Source organism: Hydra viridissima, unplaced genomic scaffold (genome assembly GCF_058129835.1).
Source record: "Hydra viridissima isolate aposymbiotic clone 2 unplaced genomic scaffold, HvirCarnegie_v1 scaffold_8, whole genome shotgun sequence".
In the NCBI taxonomy this organism is placed as follows: Eukaryota; Metazoa; Cnidaria; class Hydrozoa; order Anthoathecata; family Hydridae; genus Hydra; species Hydra viridissima.
The window spans coordinates 2158812-2181373 of NW_028324307.1; the positions used below are offsets into that span (position 1 = coordinate 2158812).

Genomic DNA, 22562 nt, shown 5'->3' on the forward strand with positions numbered 1-22562 from the left:
TGACTTCAAGTTTAACACTTACATTCATTGACAGATCCTCGCTTGCCACATACAACTGTAGAAGTTTATTTGCCTTTGTCAGACATCAAAAGTGTTAAGAAACCCTAGTGTTTTCTTTGACTAAGCTGGCGGATAACTACCTTTAGATATTGCTTCGTACACATTAATTTAAATCAGATCTTTAAGTTAAACTTTTAAAAGAGTTACAACTAGTAGTTTCTTAAAGTTCACAAGCGCATTACCGCTTGATCCTGAAGAGGCTTTTGGTCCTGTGGTTGATCCGGTTGCTAATTAGAACTTACAGAGGTTTTTAGTATTCCTTAACAATAAGCCGCATTGAGCCACCCTTGCTTCCGGAGTTAAAGCAGTTCCTTCACAAACAATTGCTTCAAACCTTTGAGCGTCGATAATCTTGGAAGCAATTAAGTTTGCAGTAAAATTTTTAACCAAATAACCTGATGATTCAGGTGGTAATAAATGCCCAAGATGTTTAGATCCTGGTTCTTCCAGTAAAAAAATGCGCTCTCTTGTAATATTTTGTCGATAAAACTTTAGCCTTTCCTTAATGTTTTCAAGAAATTTGTCTTTTCATCCTTAAAATAAATTTGACAAACTGTTTTAGAATTTTTAGAAAATTATAGTTATGCTTTCTATCACGTTCTCATCGTATTTTACTCGAACAAACAATATGTGAGGTATTTAGTGGATTAAAAACAGAAAAAAATCTTCCGAAACTGCGGTTGCTGTTGTAGCTCTAGTTCTGTTTAAAATGCCATACCAACCACAAGCGCTTTCTAATGCAGGAAGTGGTCGCCGGCATTCTAAATATGGAGAACATATTATAATTAATTGAAAAAATATCAGAAACAAAATCCTGATTAGTATGATTATCACTTTCAACACTTTTAGTTGTAGGTCCTCTTGTGATATCACCAACCGTAGCCGTAGACATGATATTGCGATGCTTTTTCTACGCCTCTGCACCAAAATTTTTCTTCTGACCTTCATGGTAAGTTTACTTGAGTTTATCAACATTTCCAACCCACAATAACTTGATGTTTTTCTAATCTTGGATGAAGTCTTGCTTCGCAGGAGGAACGTTGCGAGTTAAGTTAACCTAAAAGAACTCTATACAGCATATAAGATAAAGTACTCAGATCACAAAATCGGATTTTCCATATTTTGCAGCCTTCGGCCTAAATGGTGCATCCTTACTGGTCCATAAGGTATACATTCTGTACGTGTGTGTACAATACAGCAAAATGTAAAACTTATGTTGAGTGCTCAAAAGTCCCACCATGACGTCATTGAAATATTTTTCTGCAGCAGAGAATCGCAAGTTTGCATGGTTTACTGATGCAACAGTTTTCCTAGCATACAAGCTGCCCAACATTACTAACAACAGTATCTGAAACACAATTATGATCCAGAAAACCAATGCAAAAGTGGTGAAAGGATAAAAATGAGCAGTCAACATTAGATTTTAAACATTGGATAACAACTAATAGAACTGATGTATTAACAATGAAGCTTCCATTACAGGAGTTCATAGGGCTTCTGTGTAAAATGTTTGATACTATTACTTCTCATTCATTTACCGCAAAATTACAATCGAGCTATCTAAAGCATTTTAAAGAAAAAATTAGTCTTGATGAGGAAATTTATCTGCGAGATTTTACAGAGAATAACACTTTTTTAGTATAAGATTTTTTTTTAATACTGAGTCACCCAATTGTCCTTTATTACTTGAAAGAGAAATTGATGGCATCTTTTTTTTTGAGTTATTACAAATGGTTTAAATCATGATGTTTGATTTATCCATCAAGTATACATCAAAATATTTATTATATCAAAACTAATTCTTGTCCCATGATCACAAAAATTCATTATTTTTCTGATAGCTGCTCAGGACAGTATAAAAAATGCAAGCATATTTATAAGTCACCATGCTGAGGATTATTTTGTTAGATACATCCGGAATCGATGGTACTGATGGCAACTGTAAAAATGCTTGTTGCCACTGCTAGTTTACAGAGTCCAATCGCTGGTCAAATGCTTTCTACTAAAACGATATTTTAGTACTGCCAAAAATCAATCAGTGAGATGAATTTTGTATATGTAACTGCTGAAGAAATGAAGCTAATACGAAAGAAACAAGCTCATAGATTTTCAATGGCAACCACTATGTCTGGGAAGAAGTTTTTATCAATATAAAAGAAGTTTCCATTAATATGCACCTTTATCTACTTCAATCATAAAGATGCAACAGTTATATGAGGATGATGATTTTGTTCTAAGGTTTGAATTCATCAACAAAAAAATATCACCATACCTATTGTGCAAATATGATGAACTTTATCGGTTTGGTATGGTTTCCAAAATTGATAAAGAGAATGAAGATTTCAGAATGTAAACTTAAAAAAAGCGTAGAAACTTGTTTTTACCATTTTAAATTTCAAAAATGATCAAAAACTTAAATTGCGTTATTTTCTCTTTATCTTTGGATTCAATACCCTCAAAATGGTCAAATACTAATTAAATTATTAAGGAACTTTTGCTCCCTTGGATGAGTTCAATGAATTTAATTTTAAACATTTATTGACCTATAATGATAATGAAAGAAAGCTGAATAAAGTAAAATACGAGATGCAAAATTAGCAGGCGGATTTTTCATTTATGTTGTCTTTATGTCATGTCATTATATACAGTAACGGGTTGAAGTATTCACATCTTCATCAAATTTTAACATATTAAACAGTATATGACAGAACACTCTACTCTTTGATAAAAAGTTTTGTTTTTTTAAATAAAATAGGCAGTTTTCACTTTTTTCTGTTTAGATTTCTAACACATTGTAATCATATCATGCACACTTTATTCTAATATCTCTAATTTTTATCTTTATTTTTACCTTAAATTTCAATTCTACCATTTTCTCAAACTTCTTTTCCCTCTTTTTTCATTTCCCGTTCTATTTAACTTAAAATCTTTTATTATATTTAAGAAAGCATAATACAATAAGCATTCTTTACTCTTACATTTTCCACTTTTCCACTTTTTCCATTTTAATTCATTATACTTACATATACAATAGCCTTCAACTCTTAGGTGACAACATAATCTCTCCTTTATTGACCTCATTCTACACGTAAACTATCTTTTATATATCTTCTATACCAACACATTTCTAACAAGCTTCTATATCCATTTGTATAAGTAAAATATTTGTTATTAATGCTTTAATGTCATGTTTAGGAACTGTATAAGAAATAACTATTGCCGCTTCAAATACATATTTAATCTGAACTTTCTTCATTGATTAATGTTCAGGATTTGCCTAAAGTGTAAAAAATAAAAGAAATATACTGAAAAAGAAAAGTTGATTGAAAAAATAGATAATTACTAGTGATCGAAGCCGGTCTTAGGGACGTAAAAACCAAAGGGCTACTTGTTTCACCATGTAAACTTAATACTTGGCAAATACCAATAAGACAACATGAGTTTGTTTTTGTGTACAATAATATTTTGATTTAACAACCTAATTAACACAATCAAACAATTAAAGTTCACCAAAGTTCTTTTAAATCGCTTAAAGTGTTTATCCTCTAAATTTAAGTATTTCCGATTCAAGTAAAGCATGAATAAGTTGTAGATGAGAAGAAAGTGTACCATTTGCGCAACTTTTTGGTTGGCCATCTTGTATAACTTTGTTTAACGAACCTGAAGTCCTGGAGTGAAATGTTTTGACATAAGCAAAAAAATGTACCGAAAGGACTTGTTGTGATTAGTATTAATACAAATTGGCTCAGCGATGCTAAACAATAATGTCATTGAAAAATTTTTATAGACTGTTACACTGAGACAAAAGTATCGAGACAAAACACGGTTTGAAAATTTCGATTTTTTTGCCGACTAAATATCCCAAAATTGCTCTTTTGCGGGTTGATTCTATATATATTGAGGACTCCAAAACAATAAATTTTAAAATCCTGGATTAAAATCCAAGGGAGATATTTAGCTTCGAAATAACCGAATTTTCTCTTTTACTAAAATACTTTGTTTTGAATTGTAAAGCCTAAATTAGCTCAAATAATTTTAATATCTATTTTATTATATTGATGTAAAATAATAAATAGATAGCAATAAAAAAATACACAATAAAATTATTATTCACAAGATTTCTAAATTTAATTATCACAAATATCTTCGTTGTACCCTTTTGTGCTTTGTAGATTTTTTTGCTATTGTAATCAACAACACAATTCAACAGCTGTTTGGAATAATCTGGATGAGACATAATCCTTTTAAATCTTTGCCAATGAGGCTTGAAATTTGAATGGAGTGCCTCTGTTGCTTGCTCACTGTAAATTCCAAAACCAGTTTTATGGTGCTTTAGAAATTGTGGAACATGGTAAAAGACAGCATGAACTTTTGGTGTGACAGAAACATTCAACTTTAGATAATTGCTCTTAAACTCTTGAATCTTTTTCTCAAAGTCTGGAGAGAGTGAGCATCCAAAACAAGAATTAACAACTTGGAGAAACAAATGTAGAACATGGCAGATGGATGACGCTTCAAATACCTTATCAGCCAAGGTTATCTGCTTCAGAGTGTCAATTTTTTTCAGCAACTTCATGCAATCATTACCATTGAAGTGACCACCATGGTACGGCTCTAATGGAATATGTATTGAAGTCAACCATTCTTTTATTTTTGGCAAAAATTGAACCAAGTGCTTAATAAGATGATTAACAACACCAAGAAGCAAATGAAGTTTCATTGGAGGAATAGCTTCTAAGATTAGCTTTTCATCTGGGAATCGAAGTACCAGATAAAATAAACTTTTGATGTTGCTCTCTGATTGTTCCAAATGTTCTGAGTTGGCCACAGTTGTTCAAATTTGTCGACTCAATGTTGCACCAGCAGCAATGATGCTTGCTACTGTGAGACTGAATCCCACAGATAATATTTGCAAGCTTCATGTCACATGACAGAATCAGTTTGTCAATTAATTCATTAACTTTTATTAGGTCCAAAATCAGTTTGATATTGCCAAATGTTTCAGAAGTGTTTTCAAAGATTGCTACAGTTAGTTGCTTTTTGACACCTGTGCTTTTAAAATTTTCACTTGAAGCCAACTTAATTGACTTTTTAACTGGACTTTGTTGTTCCCTTTGGTGTTCAGAAATTAGACTCAAACTAGCTTTGAAAAAGAACCCTCCACCATCAAGGCCAAGTTTCACAGTGTCCAAGCTCATCAAATCTTTTGAAACTGTGATGTTTTCCTTCAGGGTTTTTAAATTAATACAATGAACAATGTCACGAACCTCATTAGAATCTAGCAATTTTACATTGGTAGCAATGAAAAAATCTTTTCGACTAGATCCAGCTGATGCAAATTTCTGTTGAAAATTTGGCTCAAGAAGGCGAACTGGACTAATTTGGTTTAGAAAAGATCGGAGCTTTCTGGTTTATTGTTTGAAAGCCTAGTACTCTGCTGAATATCAACCATATTATTTGTTGTCAAAGAGTGAACGAGCTGCAGATGTTCCTTAAGAAAGAAAACTTGAAAGAGTGAACGAGCTGCAGATGTTCCTTAAGAAAGAAAACTAAATCAGTTACTTCACATATAAATTGTATTGCTCAGAATGTTTAGAATAATAAAATAACTAACCTTTTCTTATCGGAAGAGGTTTGCCATGAGCTTGACCAAGACGAATTGTTCCGCCCGGAGATGCTTCTTTCGATGCAATGACAGATGAAGCAACTTGTTCTGCGCCCACAGAATCTTCCAATGCAAATTGATATAAGTTTGCACGCCGAGTTGTATCACTGCAGTTGTGAGAAATTCCACTAGAAATGATAGACAAGCATTTTGTGCATCGTTTTTCAATTGACTTTCTATCTTCTTGCAAAGATTTTGATGCAAGACCATTTTCTTTACCTTTCACCTTCGCAATTTGACAAATAATGCAATCACAACATGTTGTAAGTCTTGTTAATGGCTTCACAACAATGGAATCAAAACTGTAGAGCTGTATTGCCTTTAAGTCATAAGCTCCATCACCCAATTTTTTTAGGTTGCAACGGCATGTAACACAAATTCCAAGTGGCACTCTTTCATCCTGAAAATTCGCCTATGAAGAAATGAAGCAATGAATCTCATAAATGAAATGTTTTGAAATTTGTCTGTCACTTTTCTTCATACAAATAACACACACTGTCCTTCTGCAATCATCATGGTCTTTGAAAAATGTAGGCATTTTTATTTTTTCTAAAAATAGCTAAAAATAACAATGATTTTAATACCTACGCATTATTATTTTTATTTAGTTTGTAAATGTAATATTTTTTAGCGTAATATAAAGAAAGAAAGTCATGTTGATACTTGTAACTTTTATTTACGTTTATATATTAAATATATTAAAATTAATTATATACTGTTAAACTGCTTATAGTTTCTCGTATCATGACTATCATAAGTTTAGTGCTTCATCTTTTTATTTCATTTATGTGCAAATTCTTTGTGCTGAGTTTGTCTCCAAGGAAATAGGTTTGCAATCAATTATGATTGTCTGAAGAGAGTGTCACAAATATTGGTCCGGAGGGAATTACTTGTGTAGCAATTACTAATCATTATTTAAAGAGAATATTCTAAATGACTGTACAAAGGGAATTGGTTGTGTCGCAATCTTTAGAGTATGGTAAAAAAATAATCTATTTTTGCTAACAATTATTTGCAAAGTATCCAAAAAAATAAAAAAAAGTTAAGCTAAATATCTCCCTTGGATTTTTAATCCAGGATTTTAAAATTTATTTTTTTGGAGTCCCCAACATATATAGAATCAACCCTCAAAAGGGCATTTTTGGGATATTTAGTCGGCAAAAAGTCAAAATTTTCAAACCGTGAAAAGTATTGAGACAAAAGTATTTGCAAAATAACTTTTAATAGTTTTTCTTATAGAACACTTACTGAAACTTGTTTCAATGTAGATTTGCCATTATTTCAGAAAGCTATTGTTTCGAAACATTTTTTTTTTTAAAATAAATTAAACTTTTTTTTTTAAAAAAAGAAAACAAAAATTAAAATACATTTTGTTGTTAACGTTTTTTATTAAATTACTTGTTGTGTACTTTTTTTTGTAGTTGAAGACAATTTACGCAAATTTGCATCACCAAATTGTATTGTTAAGTTAACGTAAGAGTATTAGTCTGCATAGTGGGGTCCTCAACCAAATCCTGCTTCGGGCTCCAAATTAACTTAGGCTGGTTTCTATAGTCATCAAGCTCTTCTCCTTTTTGCAAGGGTTCCTCAACTGTATTATGATTATTAACAAGAGAGCTGCTTTTTTCCTAAATTGGCACTTTTAAAAGTTGCAGAATTCGTTGATTTGGAAAAAGTTAAACTGACTAAGTTAACTAAATCTCTGTAACTATTAACAGTATTACATTTAGCCATAATAGTACTGTTAACAGCGAGTAAATATTTTGGCACTAATACCTTTCCATTTCTATTCAAAAAGCTCTCTATTTAAATTTCTTATTAATCTACTAGTTTTCATATTGCAATTTCAATCCACGTTTAAATATATATGCGAATAAGCACCAAATATACTCTTCACCTGGTAAAAATCATAATCAAATGACGCCGGTAGAAACAATGACCTTAATATCGAGGAAAAGGCGTTTCGTAGCAAAAGAGGCGCTTAGTGATGGGTGTTTGATTTTTAAATTTTTGTTAAATGCAGATTAAATATATACAGGTAGATAAAAAATTAGAAGAAGTCCCCTTTTTATTTGTCAAATTGTAATATCAATACATCGAATTTCATGATTAGTGTTTAAATTGACTCAAAACCGTCACAGCTTGCAGTGTATTGACTGATGTTTTTACTTACTGTGTATTGACTGATTAGTAAACATGAAGAAGATTATTCCCAAAAGAAACTTGTAAACAACATGCTCAGGTAAATATTTAGGTTTTCAAAAATAAAAGTACTTACGTCACAAGATCGTATGAATTTGTTTCGATGAACTTTCTCAAGAAACCTCTGCATTTTAAGAGTTGCAAATAGTTTCATAAATTGATATATTTATTAACAAAAGAAATTTTATTTGATTGAGTAATAGATTTCAATTGTCTTGCTATTTAACCATTTTTCAGCTCATTATCACCAATTAACATTTCGAAATATCTGTTTATGTTGTTTTACTTCAGGCAGGTGCTTTTTGCTAAAATTTAGCTGAAATTGGCGAAATCATTTTTTAGTAGCATGAACTCAAAAAGTTTGTGTTTACTAAGTTATGACAAAAACTTTAAATGAATTAATCAAAAGTAGAAGTTACTTTTTAATGACTTGAGGCTGTCTATATAACTGTATAAAGCAAAAATAAGAAGTGATAACATGGGTTTATGTATTTTTTGTTCAAATATTTTTATAATTTACTCAATTTTTTATGGCAGTTTAAACTAAAATACAACAATCTTTTCTTTCTTCTTTTTGTTTCTTCCATTTTACTTATGCCTTTTTTTTTTTTTTAACTATTATTTGTCTGACATGAACAACTCATTTTGTTTTAACAAAAAAACCAATTTGTGAACTGTTTTTAAAAATTACAGCTACTTATCTCCATCTTCATCCATTCCCTTCCTCATAATATCGCCTTGCGAAAATACACTCAGCACTCAATTATCTTCAATGCTTACACAACGAGTTGTAAAGAACCAATTAAAAAGAAAGTTATCTAAATCATCATTTTTGATTGTGTCAAAGCCATGTTTTTAGTAGCTATAGCTACGTTCTCTCTACTCATAGCTTTTACGAACATGATATCTTTTGTCATTGATGTTTTTTCTATATATTTAGAATATATCAAATATTTCAAAATTATATGTATAAATAATATATTTTACTGTTTATAGTTGCATATAGTTTTGATATATTTGATATACACAGAGTCTTGGATTATTTTAGACACACTCATCATGGACCCTAGAATAAAATGCACTTTGGTTGATAATATAGCTTCTGAGTGGAGAAGGTTCGCAAATGACGCTGGTTTTCCCGAGACTGCCATTAATTATATTGACCTCGATAAACCCAGTGATGAACTTAAAATGGACGAGCTACTTTATTTTGCTAGCGCTTCGAAATCCTTCTGACTTTATGAAAGATGTCGAAAAATATCTTCTGCTGATGGATAAAGCAGACGTTTTGAATGATATCCAAATGATTTGTAAGTGCTGTCCCATTTGTTATGAATTACACGTTTTTAATGCAAATATGCTTCTTTATGTGAGAGAATTTCTTTACTAGTTATTTATGAGATCGTCTTCAAAATGTGATTGCTCTATCAAATATTCCTCTCTAAAAAGCTATCACCTTTATTTAAATTTCACAACTGCTGGATTATTCTGTCCAATCAATTTTATTATTTAACTTCTTTATTACCTGAAACAACAAAGTTCAGTTTCTGGTTTATTAACTGATCTAATAAGTTAACTAGACACTACATTCAATTTTTTAGTACTGCACATATAAGCCAAGCACTATTTTTACATATAAAAAAATGTTCTATGTTGCTCTAAAAGTCAATAAAAATACTTGAAATTACATGTCTTAGGAAAGAAGCTTCAGTTAGAATTTGGTTTTTTTGTGTAAATAACGCAAAAACTAAATTTTCAGCGATATTTTACGGTTTTTTTTCAAAGAACTATTTTTTATAAAGGAAAACAAAAAGGTATTTTTCAGAATTTTAAATAGATTCTTTAAAGAACTCCTATCGAGAAATATTTGTTGGACATAATATGCGAACTAAAAACGAAGAATATCCTGGGATAAACAAAGGAATTGATGGGTTATTCTTTTTTTCTCAACGGTTTTTGCCAAACTTTGATTTTTAATTAAACCTAAAGTTATTGTGAGATTCATGATAATCGAAATTGACTTTATTTTAAACTGTATTTCACCAAACCTTAATCTCACTAAATCTCACTAAATCTCACTACATGCATACATACATACATACATACATACATACATACATACATACATACATACATACATACATACATACATACATACATACATACATACATACATACATACATACATACATACATACATACATACATACATACATACATACATACATACATACATACATACATACATACATACATACATACATACATACATACATACATACATACATACATACATACATACATACATACATACATACATACATACATACATACATACATACATACATACATACATACATACATACATACATACATGCGTACATACATGCATACATACCTACATACATTTTTAAATGAAGTTTTGCATAAGCATGTCAAATTATAATACAATTATGAAAAAGAAAACAAAAATTCTAATTTGGGAGTAATTACTCAAAATTTTAATAAAAGAATGGAAGTGATTGGGTCAAAAGTATTTGGACAAACTAAATATATCGTTTAAAAAAAAAATTTCTCAACAAAGGATAAATTTTCAGCATTTTTCATAAAGATTTTTGTTAAATGATATATGCAATGTTATATCCCACCCAACAACAAGTCGTCTTAAAGACAAATTGAAGGTGTCTTGAAATTGGTCTTAAAGATGTCTTAAACTGGTCGCAAATGAAACACAGTAAGTCGTCTTATCTAAGACATCTTAAAGTTGCCTTATTTAAGACATCTTAAAGTTGTCTTAAACTGGGTCTCAAATGAAACACTGTAAGCCGTCTTAACTAAAACGTCTTAAAGTTGTCTTATTTAACACACCTTAATGACGGCTTAAACTGGTCTCAAATGAAACACAGTAAGTCGTCTTATTTAAAACGTCTTAAAGTTGCCATATCTAAGACATCCTAAAGTTGTCTTAAACAGGTCTGAAATGAAACACTTCAAGTCGTCTTCACTAAAACGTCTTAAAGTTGCCTTATTTCAGACGTCTTAAAGATGGCTTAAACTGGTCTCAAATGAAACACAGTAAGTCGTCTTATTTAAAACGTCGTCAAATTTTCTTATTTAACACGTATTAATGACGGCTTAAAAAGACGTGTGTATATATATATATATATACATATATATATTACCTTCTAGTCTCCTTCCAATACAATATAAATATATATTTTTATATTGTGTTAGAAAGAGACTGGAAGGTGGTGACTGAATATAGGAAGGTGTGAAAAATATGAACTATCAAAATGCAATAAATGAAAAAAGAGACAATTTACTATAGAAATATTTCACAGCATCCACAAAAAAGAGTACATGATTATATTTTTAATAAGATTTTTGTAATGCTGGTGCGTTTTTAACTTGTTCTGAATAAATTTATGGACAGTCTTCTCCAATTCTTTTGGATATGTCGCTCGAACAGTCGCTAAAAAGAGAAAATTAAAAAAAATAATAGATCAAGAAAATCATTTTTTTTTTTTGGAAAGTAGCATTCGAAGACACTTACCAATTACACATTTATAAAGGTGGGTTTCTTTAAAACTTCTCTTTCCGCCTCTCTGTAGATCCATGTTGAAATTAATCAATAGTGAACAATCTATTTTCTAAATTCGATTAGTTTCTCAGAAATCTGTAAAATATGTGCTTGTAATAACCTAGCCATAGGACCTTAACGAAATAATTCAAAATTTTTATGAATTATTAGTTGGTCTTTTGCATATTGTCGAGGCAGAAATCCGGAAAAACACATTTAAAACCAGCAGCTATAAGAGGAGACATATTTCTGATGTTGCTTATACGACTGGCAGCTAAAATCGTAATCTGTCCGCTTGCAAAATTTTTGTTCTTCATTAAACACTACCCTTCCTTCCCAAGAACCTTTAATAATGCCTCTTTCACAAGAATAATATCCAGTATGAGCGCAACAGTCCATTTTAAAATGATCTTCCTGGGGCATTACAGAAAAAAGCTCTAACAGTGTGTACAACTGATTTTATTGTCAGATAAAATTGTCCGCATAACTTTAAACCAAACAATTCTTGTCATTCTTCGGCAATTGGAAATAAAGACGTAATTAAAGACTCAAATAAGGAAGGAATTAAAGCATGGACGTATAAGAGATGGACGTGCCACTTAGTATTATAGTTTAAACTTTTAGTATTAGTTTAAACTTTCATAGTATTTGTTTAATAAGACTGTTCAGGATAAAGTAATCTGGTTTCATTCAACTCCTTGGTCCTTCGTTCACCAGCTTTAAATTTATATATTTTTTTAAGATTTATTCCCATATGCCGTCATTTTTTGCGTCGACTACTCTATAAGCTGCCCAATATATATTCTACTGTGAGTTGTTTATTGGTATATGCATTTTCTAATGGGTATTTTTTAACTTATTTGATAATGCAAAATTTTTTAAAAAGTTATTCAAATTTATAATTATCTTGCAAAATGCGCCAGATAATTCATGTTTTCGTTTTTCATCTTTCATATATTATTTCATTTATTATAAAAAGCGCATAATAACCCATTAGTTTTTGTCAAATAAAATTTAGTTTATATATAGCTGGTAAATCAAGTTATGTTAATGTTAAATACTAAGTTATTCTTGCGGTTTGCCATAAACTGGTTTTGCTAAATTGTTTAAAACTGTGACAAATCATTTTTTCTTTCTTGTATTTATATTCATTTTATGTATAAGTTATTTATCCTTAACTGTATATATTCCTGTTGTTAAACACACACACACACACACACACACACACACACACACACACACACACACACACACACACACACACACACACACATACACACACACACACACGCACACACACGCACACACACACACACACATATATATATATATATATATATATATATATATATATATATATATATATATATATATACGATATTAGAATCCATTGGACTTAAACTAAGGGCTATAGTGTCTAATGGAGCAAGCCAAAATAGAAAATTCATTAATTTTCATAAAACAGAAGACTGCAGCAATATGGTAGATGGAGTAGTTCACTAAACATGGAACCATTGTGCTCTAGGTAGCTACAAAACTTCTTGATATTTTGTATTAATCTCTCAAGCTATACATGTATTCAAGTAAATGATCTCAATTTCTTTTCATCATCCGCGTTATTTCTTAAAATATTATTGTTTATAACAATAGATTTTTAAGAATGCGCAACTAGCATGGTTTGCAAAAAAACAAAAATTTTGCACGTCCATCTCTAATACTTTCACGATTAAAGACATCTTAAGCTGCTTATTCCGAGAGACGTCTTATTAAGATGTCTTAAGGACGTCTTAAACTTGTTGTTCCGACAGACGTCTTGTCAAGATGTCTCACGGATGTCTTAAACTGGTTATTCCGAAAGACGTCTTGTTAAGATGTCTTAACGACATCTTAAACTGGTTGTTGGAAGATGTCTTAATGAGGTGTTGAAAAGCCGTCTTAAATACGTCTTTAACTAGTTGTAGACGTCTAGACGAGTTAAAGACAAGTTACATTCGTCTTAAAGTCGTCTTATGTTGGGTGGGATAGTGCTATACTCTGTTACATAATCTAAATAGTCTGTGCATAATCCTATTACTTCGTTGGAAAACTCTTTGCCACAACGACAGCATTACATCTACGTGGTATTGAATCAAGCAAATTATTTAAAACATCAATTGGTATTTCCTCCCAAGTGCGCTTAATCAACTCAAACAAATCATGCTGATTAGATAGTTTCCGAACATTGTTTTCTTTACATCGCAGTATTTTTAATGCAATTTGTTTATTTTATGGAAAAGAATTTTGTAGCCAGTAGTTCATGATGAAGTCTTCAAAATCTGATTACTTTATGAAATATTTGTGTCCGAGAAGTTATCATTTTTGATTTTTATACATTATACAAAAACAAAAATGATACCAGTTGAAAACAAAGATGACTTTTTGATGTATGTGTTTTGATTGCGTTTTGATTGCCGGTACGCCGGTATGAAACTTTAAGTACCAACAAAGTGGCCATCTTTCGCTGTATTTTTAAGCATCAGCGTTACCGCACCGTCAGTAAAAATGCGTAAAAATGCGTAAATTTGCGTAAAATCCGTAAATTTGCGTAAAATGCGAAAATTTGCGTAAAAATGCTTAAATCTGCGTAAAAAGCGTAAATTTGCGTAATTACCGCGGTATTTTGCGTAAAAATGCGTAATACGAAAATTTACCGCATTTATCACTTTTTACCGCATTTATCACTTTTTACCGCATTTATCACTTTTTACCGCATTTATCACTTTTTACCGTTTTAATTACTTTTTACCGCTTTTTATCACAATTTACCACTATTTTTGCTAATTACCGAAAAACTAAAAAAATATACTTTAAATTGCTTTTTGTATTTCTATTAGTAAATATTACATTTACAGTTTTAAACAAATAAGTTATTGATAAAAAAAATTAACCATCAGATATATCATCATCTGTCTCTAATAAAATATTTGCAAGCTCAGATGCTCTGTACATTTTTTTCTCATTCCCCTATTGGACTTCATCACATTAATTAATTTTGGTTTTTGGCTAGTACTACTACTACTACTTTTACTGTGTTGAAGTGTCATTGGAATAAACAAATGAGAGACTTTGAGTTTGGTCTTCACAAGAGCTCCTTCATACCCTTTTTGTTGAGCTAGAGTCCTTGATTCTTGAGTGTCTAGCTGTAACTGTTGTTGCTCTTTAATTTCAGGACCAGTTTCAGTTTCTGATATTTGGCTTGGAAAAGTCTTTTTAGGTGCCCCTCTTTTTTTAGTTTTAGTTTGACTTTGCAATCTTCCCTGTTGGTGAGTCTTCTCAGTTGGTGGTGGAATATGTGGTAACTTATATGGCTCTTCTTCACAAGTTTTTTCCCAACCTTTGAGGTTAGAAGGAACCCTTGTGTACTTTTGACTTATAAAAAACTAACATCCTAGTGTTTTCTGGTTTTGCATTATGCCTAAAATCTATATATGTCCTACCTCTAACTAAAATCATTCATTCTGATTAAGCAAAAGTCACAGTTATAACCAAGTAACTTTTAGTCAGACCAGCTAGCAAAGGTGACTCATTTTATCTTGCTTCCAATATTCAAGAGCATCCACATTCCTTTCAGGAAGGTTATTGTCTGATACTTTTCACATTCAAATATCAAGGGTGGCTTGGCTTTACTGTAAAGTCCCAGAGCCCTCGCTGAAACCTGCCTCCTGTCTTTCAAAAACTCAAAGTCCACTGGATCAATAGATTTGTCAAGGTCTGATATTTTTAGCGAAGTATAATCATCAATCAATGACTCATAGAGCTGGATTGTGGTTGGGTAATTGTCAACCAATTCCTTGATAGCAGTTTCCCCCCCCCCCCCCCTTCTTCACTGTTTGCTATATTTTTAAGTGTATATCCTCAATAATATGGGTGCAGAAGTAAACCCACATTATAGTATTTGACTCTAATGCCATTATTTGATAGATCTTTCTAAAATTCTTCCATCAAGTTGTATAGGCGCTATGCAACTTGAGGGTCACGCTCTTCATTCTTATTTACGGTTCTTTTGAAAAGCAAGTGGAGAACTTATATGTCTTTTTGAACTTTATGCATGGTCACCAGTTTTTCAGAAGACCAGGAATAAGAGCATTGCTTACATTCTGTCAGAAAAGTTAAAATGTTGCAAATATCCTCTTATGGTAAAGGACTTATCAGCCTCTTTATTTTCATTATCAGCTTTTTACATCTTGTAAAAGGATAGTGGGTGTAGAATCTGAAAGAAAATAGCCGAGTTATAAATGTTAAAAAGGATGCAAATTACAATGTTTCAGCATGGCCTACTTAAATACACGGCCTTCTTTCTTGCTTAAATCGGAAAAAAATAGAAGGCCAGTTTAAAAAATGTATATTCTGTAGAATGGACAAACTTTCTTAACATATTTTAACTATTGCGCTATAAATTTTTAATAAGTAAATCCGGCATAGGATAAAAATTTCAGCGTTTTCTAAATCTTCACATCAACTAAACCTCATATACTTGATTGTTGCTTCTTTTTATAAATAGATAGTAATTATGGTTAATAAATGCTGTGTTGTTGGTTGTACCTCCAATTATCTAGGTGGTGAAGTAGTTCCAGTTTTCAGTTTTCCAAAAGATGATGATTTAAGAAAGTTATGGATTAGATTTGTAAATAGAAATTTCTGGACTGTCACAAAATCATCTGTGATCTGTTTAAAACACTTTGAGAAGAAATTAGTTCATAAAGGAGCATCAGAAAAACGATTTCGTTTGCTGTATAACCTAAAGCCTGTTCCTACAATATATCCTGCTAGCATAGCTACTGCTTCTCTTCCAGTTATATCTGGACCAAGAAAATCACCAGCTAAAAGAAAATTTCAAGAAGATGAATATCAGAAATTTTTATCAAAGGATATTATTAAAAATATTGATTCCCTTTCAGCTGCTGATTCACCAGCAGGATATTTATTTTCAAAATTTGATGATTGTGTTGTGTTCCATAGAATTATTCAAAATGAACTACACATACCTAAAGTTGCTGAGTCTATTCGTATCGACAAAAATTTACATGTCCAAGTTTTTTATAAAAATCTTCCAGTTTCCTTACCGTCATGGTTCAGAGTAACCCACCAATATATGTTAAAAAGAAGGAGTATGCTGGAAAATCTCAAATCACATTTTAGCACAGAAAAAGAAATGTTTTCTTCTATTCTTGAAGAACTCAAGTCACCAAATAAAAAAAAAAATTTATTCTTAAAATGTTCTTCAATTTGCATTGATGTTGCGGTACACTTCACTGCAAACTCATCAATTACTGCTGAAGCGTAATAATTAAAATTAATTTGAGAAAGTTTGTCCATCCGGCCGAATATACAATTTTTAAACTGGCCTTCTATTTTTTTTCGATTTAAGTAGTAAAGAAGGCCGTGTATTTAAGTAGGCCATGGTTTCAATAGAAGATAGTTCATAATAGATATATGAACTACAAGACACATTGATGTGTTTTGAGTAATTAAAATTTTCATGCATTTTATCGAATTTACGCAAAATTACTGCGATTTAAAATATACTAAACTACAGTAAGAGTAAAATAATTACTTTTAGTGAGCTTTAACTCCACTGGTGCAACCTTAAGACAGCTTAATCACTTTATTGCACTCAGCAAATCCTGATTTCTTGCCAGAGCCAAAAATGTTATCTTCTTCTCTGTCAAGCTTGGTAAAACAATTCCAAAGAGACATAGTTTCTTAAAGATGGTTTGATTTGGTAGTAGTTTTGCTGTACTAATCAGATCACTGAGGCAAGAACTTTGACACTGGTAGTCTTACTTGACTTTAATCAAGCTTATATAGGAGGCTAATTTAATTTTAGAAGGAAATTAATTATTTAACAACTATCTGACTTGATAAAAACAAAGTAATTTTTTACCATAATAAGTACCGCTTTTACAAACTTTTTTCACAATTTACCGAAATTACCAATTTTTACCGCTTTTACGCAGTTTTACCGGATTTACGAAATTTTACCGATTTTACGCATTTTTACGCAATTTTACCGTCTTCTGTAATAAGAAAGAGTAAAAATGCCTAATGCGCAATATTAACGTATACGGTGAAAATGCGTATTACGCATTTTATATCATTTTACAGCATTTTACGGAGATTTTTTTACCACCGGTGCGGTAACGCCGATGCTTAAACATTTTAAATGTAATTGCTCTTACTAGCGGGCTATTGAGCTCTATTTAGTGAAGAAGTCTTTTACTAATCACTTATATATATATATATATATATATATATATATATATATATATATATATATATATATATATATATATATATATATATATATATAGAAGATACAGCGAAGGATGACAACTTTGTTGGTACTTAAAGTTTCATACCGGCGTGCCGGCAATCATCAGCCAAAATACATAATGAAAAAAACGTCACAAAAAGAGAACATTAAAGAAAAACAAAAAAACCGTTAAAAATGTCGTTAAAAAAGAATTGTTCTTATTAATGACTTCAAATTAGCACCTTGGTTATATAGAATAAATGATTCGTTTTTTAATGTTAAAATATATGATGTCTGATAGTATTTTAAACATTTGGAATAATGTTAAAATATATGATGTCTGAAGTATTTTAAACATTTGGAATAGATGCTAAATGTAAAATGTTGATCCTATAAAACTTCAAATGTTTTTATTAGCTGTGAAGGGAGAACAGTTATAAATAACTCACCGAAAAATTGCCCAGAGTTACCTCCCAAGCTTAATTCACACCGTTCAAGTGAACCTATTGACTTTCAAGTTAATCGTAATTTAAAGTCTAATGTTTTTATGAAACTTCCCAGCCAAGTGTTGCACCAGGAAGAAATACGAAGAACTGAAAAACCACCAGAATTGGATCGTAATATGAAACCAGGTTGGGGGGGTGCATGTTTGCTTTTAAAGATTTATTTACTTTTAACGAGTTTATTGATCAACTAAGTACCCCTCCCCCTGTCCCCAAATCACGTAGCTATTAACTACTTATAAAAAACCGTTAACAGAGCACGTTGGAAAGTCTCATTCAATCACAAAAATTAAAAGGTTGTTAAAGTTTCTCTTTAACTTCTGAAACTTAAAAAATTAAATTATTAAAACCTTTTAAAACAAAAACTTTATATATCAAAAAAAGATTAATTTAAATACAGTTGCTATGTTTAGAATTACTTTTGGCATAAGTATGTAATTAACTCTTTGTTATTAAGGAATATTCAAGTTAAAGGGTTGAAATTTTTTTTTTCATTTTGATCATTTAATGACATTCTGCTTGAGGTTTTTGAAGATTTTCTGATTTGATTTACTCATCTGCGTTTTGTTGGTTTACAATTCTATGTAATTGTCATCCAAAGTTGTCATCCTTGTGCTGTATCTTCTATGTAATTGCTCTTGCCAGCAGGCTATTGAGCACTCTCGAGTGAAGAAGTCTTTTACTAATCATAAGTATATATATATATATATATATATATATGCTTAGACATTTAAAGCGTAAATGCATGGAAAATTGCATTTTTAAAACTTATTTTAGAAACGTTTTCTATTGGTAGTTCATGTAGATATTCAATTACTGATGATGAAATTTAAAAGGCCATCTAATATATAGAGCCTGCCCTAAAACGAGGCTCACAGCGAGCACCAGGCTGATATATTTTGAATTTCTTTTAACTTATCACACTTAAAATTAAACTAAAGAGCTAGGTGTTCTTCATGATGGTTGCATCCCTGGGAAAATTTGTGCTCCTAAACTAAATATTTGTGAGCTCACTCGAATTCTCATATTTTGTGATTCTAAACACAAAAAGACTTGGTCAGGTATTTAGTCTCATAAACAACTTTCTCCGTCTTTCAGTATCATCATTTTACTTCAAATCCATCATTTCTACTCCAATACAGTTAATTAAAAACATATTATATTTTTACTTATCATATTTATAAATATTTTTTGAGTCTGTACGAATTTCTCTACAACATATTGTTGTTGCTATACGACCGTCTCGGATGGTAACGGTTTGACTAATACCTTCATTTGCATGTGTTTGTTTGTAGAAATTTTCGTCAAATGTTTTGAATTTATTGGTATCGTCTTAGTTCTGTATTTAAACTCATGTTTTTAGAACCAACTTAATGTTAAATCCATGAAGAAGTTCTTTGAAGATGGCTTCATATGAATATAAACAACGTACTGAAAAAGAAAAAAAAAAAAAAAAAAAAAAAAAAACATGGTTTAAAGAATAATGTTCTTCTTTTACCGCAAGGTTCCACTTCTAGATCATATTTACTTAAAAGAAAGTTCAATAGACACTATGATTTGATTAATCGTCTGTTCAGGATTCCTGCATTATTCATACCTTCAGTAATTCTTTTCTCCTTTCAAATCTTGCTCTTAACACCTCCATCTCTGATGTGATAAATAAGCTAAACTCTTTCTTTTCTCTGATCCTCCATTGATTAAAGATCATCAGTTGCTTTCAATAGCTTTCAACTCCGTTCAAATTTAAATCATGACATATTTTATATAACCAAGAAGCACAGTAAGACTAATTTAAACGTAAAAAATATTTTTAGGAAACTCGTCACAATACCCCTCGCTTTTAAACTTTAGCCAAAAATCTTTGGTTCTAATGTTTAGTGTAAATAACTAAATTAAGTTAAATCTTGATGAAATCCGTTAACTCTCTATTAAATTCACATCCGTAAAATGTCCACTGAAAAATTTCCCTACGTCATTAATAGGTTCCTTTTTCTAAAAACTCTAACATAGATCTTTGATAAAGTTTTTAAAGATTTGAGTTTAAAAAAAAAAGATAATAAAATAAAGAAAATACAAAACCTTGTAGATCAAAATGTTTCTATCTTATTTCTATTTTTATATTATTTTCTATTTATTTGCTACACTCTTTGTTTAGATGCAAGTGATCAGTTGAAAGAATATTATCTAAACACTTACCAGATAAAGCATCCACAAGAACAGCCTCAAAAAAAAGATACCGATCTTCTTGTTAGTAAATTAAAGTTTGCTTCAATAGAAGAAGCAGACATAAAGATGGTTACTGATGAATTTAACGAGTGGAATACTTTTGTTACAAGCAAAAAAACTACAAAGCAATAAAATATGAGCAGGTGTTCAACAAAAGCTCACGATTGATTATGATTACAGGACCTAAAGGTATTGGTAAAACAAACTTTCTTCAAAGTTGTCTTTATAATTGGTCAAATGGATTACTTTGGAATGATTTAAAATTTGTATTTTATTTCGAGTTCAAAAAATTCAACAAACATCAAAATCTTTCAAACATGAAACTTCTAATTAACAAGTTTTATAAAAATATTCTGAAGGGATACGAGATTTCTTCATTTAATTCAACAATTTTTGTAATAGATGGATTAGATGAATTCTTTTACTTAGAACAATTAATTAATCATAAATCTTCAAACACCATTCCTATATTAACAGTGCTTGAAGAGGCCTTTAGTTCTGAAAGTTGCAAATGTGTTATTAGTGGAACAGTCGCTGCTGCAATGAGGTACTGGAGCACAGTTAAAAATTACAAAGATGTGGTAGGCATGCAAATTATGGGTTTTAACATTACTGGAGCAAAAAGATTCTTAAAAGATCTTCTTTGTAGTAAAGCTCTAAATGGTGACCTAAAAAGACTTTATAAATTATCTCGCAATGAGGCGGCTTTGCTCTCTGTATCACTTTATTTGAAAGCAGCTTCTTCAACGCTGGAGACTTTAAACGTTCAGTCTGTTAAAACTACGACGGAACTACACACGCTGATATTTCTACATTTTATGCAACAAAACTGCAAAATGAAAGAACCGCTACAGGAGTTAATGCGAACAAATCAACAACATATTTTGAACGTCTGCGAAGTAGCCTTTACTCTATTGGATAGAGGAAAAGTGAACATTTCTCAAAGTGAACTGGGCCTTGTTTTAGATGAAAACGGTCTTGAACCACTTGGGTTTATAAAAACAGTTGGAAGTCAGCAATATCAATTTGTTCATTTTATTGTAATGAAGCTTTGTGCCTCTATTCATTTATTATTCAACGTTAATTGTCTTGAAATTATAAATAACAAAAGACTACGGCTTTGCTTGCCCTTTGTTAGTGGTTTTGTGCACTGCGACGAGGAAAGCTTTTTGAATTTAATTTGCGAGTTGAAGGAACCTCTACACAAACAGAGATTTTGGCTCAAAGACATCTGTGGTAAGAAAATTTTTTTTATTGTCAAGCTCATGTTTGTCTTTTGAGTATTGATTAGAAAATGTTCGTAACTTCTAAAATAAAACATTTCCGATGACAGTAAAATCCATTTATTGAATAATTTTTTTGGGATTGTTTTAAAGTTTTTTGTGGAATTAAAATGATTGCTGAATTATTAACAAATTCTTTCCAGTTTGTTGGTAACAATTTGTGGGTAAAGAAGTTTTTTTTTTTATTTTCACAGAGCGGATAACTGACAATTTGGTAAAACTGAACATTGATTAAAAGATTGGATCACTCTTTAGTTCTACCAAGGTCTCAGTTGTTACATTTAATTGGATTAAAGCAAATTGGTTAGTCTAAACCTAATCTGCGAAGAGCTTTTTTTCTCTTTCTTTCTTTTCCTTTTCTTTCCTCTTCTTTTCTTGCATAAAAGAGTGATCATTTTGTTGTAGCTATAGTTTCAGTTACATATTAGCTACACCATATATTAACGTCTTTTGTTTGGGATTTTGTTCTTCTCTTTTTCTATTTAGACTATAAATCTTTATAAATTGGTATCAATTCTGTGTTCCGAGTGAAGTTTTAATTTATGTTAAATTATGCGTATCCGCCATGTTGGTTCACAAACAAATTATAACACTGAGCGTATTCAATCTTTGTCTTGAGTACGGCAGAGAGCGACTATTATAAAAACTAGTAAAACTAGATATAGAAAGATCTCAAAAATTGATAATATTGATCCATATACGTTGAAAAAGACAAATTTTCTCTCCGATCCAGAATTCTATCCTAAAATCT

The 22562-nt window shown here is 30.8% G+C and overlaps 1 pseudogene across 1 annotated transcript in view; it reads left to right on the plus strand.

Annotated features, from left to right (window-relative positions):
- The window catches only part of LOC149884482 (uncharacterized), a 57226-nt pseudogene that overhangs the window by 28745 nt on the left and 5919 nt on the right, over positions 1-22562 (plus strand). The window contains exons 5-6 of the transcript XR_016455041.1: positions 9027-9237; positions 20458-21764. The product of XR_016455041.1 is annotated as an uncharacterized LOC149884482 (transcript). The remainder of the gene's footprint in view (positions 1-9026; positions 9238-20457; positions 21765-22562) is intronic.